This window comes from Penaeus monodon, unplaced genomic scaffold, assembly GCF_015228065.2.
Source record: "Penaeus monodon isolate SGIC_2016 unplaced genomic scaffold, NSTDA_Pmon_1 PmonScaffold_20823, whole genome shotgun sequence".
Classification (NCBI taxonomy): Eukaryota; Metazoa; Arthropoda; class Malacostraca; order Decapoda; family Penaeidae; genus Penaeus; species Penaeus monodon.
The window spans coordinates 2501-5925 of NW_023650617.1; the positions used below are offsets into that span (position 1 = coordinate 2501).

A 3425-nucleotide genomic window follows, 5' to 3' on the forward strand; every position below is an offset into this window, starting at 1 on the left:
TCGATTCACTAATGTATTAGTATTATTTATAATATTTCATATCACAATCTATCATTATTCCTATCATCAGTATTCTTATCATCATTACTATCATTTTTCTATCTATCATCATTACACTTGAGGATAACCCATATACAGTCAAAACCGATTATACATGATTACCATAACATCCCACCCTGTCTCAGCCATCTGTCTGTCGTCATAATCTCCTCGCTCTTACCTAGGATCGTCCCAGTAACCGAGGAAGTTGTCATGTTAGCCTCTGACGAGAATGTTCCCCCCCTCTCCCGTGGGCACGATCTCCCGTCACTCGTCGACCACCTTCACCTGCGAAGGGACTGGGAGTCAGCTGACCGGCTTCGTTGTTAATTTTGGATTGTTAAATATTATATCAATATTACTATTTATTTATGTTATTATTTAGTATAATGAAAAAAAAAATATATATATATATACATAAGTGAATGTGAAAGTATGTGACTTAGGAATTGAAGCTAATATGTAATGGCGCAATATGTGTAGTAATATCTGTACCTATCTATATATACATCTATGCAAGATGAAAATAAAGGAATATGGATAATAAGGATCTCCCCGGACTCGTTGGCAACCTTCACCTGCCCCAAGGGACTGAGGAATCAGCTGATCGAGCTTCATTAGTTGTAATTTTTTGATAAATGGGAAAAATGCATAAGAAGGTGATTATAAAAACACGGAAGTTTAGGAACTGAAGCTAAAATCGCAATTGCAACTGAATTCTTATACAGTAATATCTGTACTTATCTATCTATTTATCTATGCACGGAAATAAAGGAAGAGACACAGCAAACTGATCAAGCTTCAGTTGTTGTAAATTTGTGGTAAATAAAAAAGGAATCTAAAAAGTAATTAACAAACCAAGAAAGAATTTGAAACAAAAACTACATTTTCAAGATGAATATGAAAGTATTTGATTAGGAATTAAAAGCTAAAAACGTAACATATTTTTTGTAAATCTTATTCTATCTATTTAGCTTTTGCATAGGAAGTTTTGGGAAATAGAGATAATTAGGATTTTCCTCCGTATGCTGATAAACCTTCACCTGCCAACCGGGACTGGGAATGATTAAATGTTATCCGCTTGATATCAAGGCAAATGCGAGCAAAAAAAAAGGAAGAAAAGGAGGGAGAAAGGGGAAAAAAGAAAACAAAGGATAATGAGAGGCAAAGAGACTATAAAAACAAAACAAAAAGAAAACAAAAGAAAGAAGGAGAGGATAAGAAAAGTAAAAAACGAAGAGATGATAAAAGAGATAGAAAAAGCAAATTGAAAAAGAAAGGAAAAAGAGAGGGAAATTAAGAGAAAAAAAGAGAAGAAACAAGCAACTGAGAGAAAAAAAACAAAGAGATTAAAGAAAAAATGGGAAGAAAACACAGAAAAAACAAGAAAAGCTAAAAGAGAAAAAAAAAACGAAAAAGAAAAAGCGAAAGAAGAAAAAAGAAAAAATTTAATAACGCAACACTCAAAAACATCTCCATAGTAACCACGTTTTTACACCCAACCATCCCCTCATTGTGACATATAAAATCACATACACGAATGAGCCGATGTCTCTTTGTGGTATACATATCCAAAAACTCAACCCCATACCACATACTCGCAATGATCATACCTCTATGCGATATACATTTAACACACTCGAACTATCACACACCCGTAATGGATCGATACCATGTTTTTGGCGACATATATTCATATGTAAATAAAATACGAACTCGTAATGCATCGAAAACCTCAATGTGGTCTCCCGGGTAGCCGATGGTGGAGGACCGGACTTCTGGAGGATCTGAAGGAAAGCATTGGAAGGTCACGGGACTCGTCTCGGTCATCCCGTACATCACCTCCCGGGGACGAAGGCCCATCGTTTATATTCATCACTATCATTGGCGGTTTATTGTCTTAATTATTAAATTATGTTTTCATCATCCTTTCGTATTACGTTCAGTAGTATCAGTTATTTTGTTATGTTAAATTCAATATCGAATGATATACAATATTCATCACTATTACCACAAATTCTGCTGGATCTAGAGTTTTGCTCTTTATAATCATAATATTCCATATCCCCATAAAAAAACCTATTACTACCAATTTCAACATTTACCCTCCTCCTTCAACACATTCTGTAGAAAAAATACCATATCGCATCGGTACTTACTATAAGGTCCTTCTTTTTGAGTTTTTTTCATGGCAGCCTCACTAAGACTCGGGGACAAGACGATCCTCCCATGATTCCCGTCGAATGGCGCTCAGATTCCGTCGGTTCTTGCGGTGAGAGTTCAGAATGCCCGACAAACATCGGGGGCGTTCCGTAGCAGGAGGTTATTCTGTTTGGAAGAGAATTCGTTATAGATTCATTTGGAAACTTGTTATAGCAAAATGGTCTTGGCTAGATTGACTGTTTCCTCTCTGTCTGCATCTGTCTGTATTCCCCTCTCTCTCTCTCTCTCTCTCTCTCTCTCTCTCTCTCTCTCTCTCTTTTTTTTTTTTTTTTTCTTTTTTTTTTATATCGCACACCCATCTCTTTTATATGGAAAGAACCTTAAAACCCATGGAAAAAAACCCACTGACTTTTCTCTTTCCAGAGTCCAGACGATGGCTCGGGGTCAAAGCTGGCACTGGGCATGACCAGGTCGCCCCAAAGCATACCACAAACAGTGCCCGCAACGCATCCAAAACAAAGGTACAGAGGCACGGGAAAGGCATATACGATTTAGGCTGTAAAACATTGGGTTTCAGTATATCCCTTTGTCCTTGATATAAGCTGTTTTGCGATCGTCATAAAGACATTTTGAAAGATGTAATTCCAAATGAAACCTATTGGGAACACAAGATAATGGGGTTTAAAAGTGGGGTTTTGTTACCTTTTCGCCATAACCGATGCGCTTCCCGATGGAGTGGTAACGTTGTTTTACGATCTGGTTGGGGGGACAAGACAGCTGCTTTCGGCAAACCGGTCGTTTTCCCCGAGACAATTGTTTTCCCAAATTATGCCCGATGTTTTATTGTGGTCACTTTTAATCACCCTCGTTCGTTAGGAGGCGATAAAAATGTATGGTGAAGTATGATTGCAACTCACAGACATTCAAACGTCCACGGATGGAACAGAAGTCAATTAATAGTTTAACTACGATCTGTCTTGAAAATGACTTGTTTGTAATGGGAATGATATCTGTTTTTACTTTTTTTTTCAAAAACCTACACGGAAGTCCTTCTTCACTCCATGACGCTAGATACTCACGGACGTATACGAATGCTGCAGGCGGAATTTGAACTGTATCTTAAGGACAGTTCATTACCCTCTACGGTGGAACTTCACCGCTTCGTAAAGATCTCCGAATCTGAAGGTGCCCTGGAATAAAGGGACTGTAACCCCATGCCCCTA

The 3425-nt window shown here is 37.7% G+C and overlaps 1 long non-coding RNA gene across 1 annotated transcript; it reads right to left on the reverse strand.

Annotated features, from left to right (window-relative positions):
- Positions 1 to 282: 282 nt before the first annotated feature.
- On the reverse strand, positions 283 to 2225 carry LOC119570013. Its single transcript, XR_005228349.1, has 3 exons — positions 2199 to 2225; positions 1774 to 1881; positions 283 to 327 (listed from the first exon to the last, which is right to left on the reverse strand). It is a non-coding gene; the product is annotated as an uncharacterized LOC119570013 (long non-coding RNA).
- Positions 2226 to 3425: the final 1200 nt, after the last annotated feature.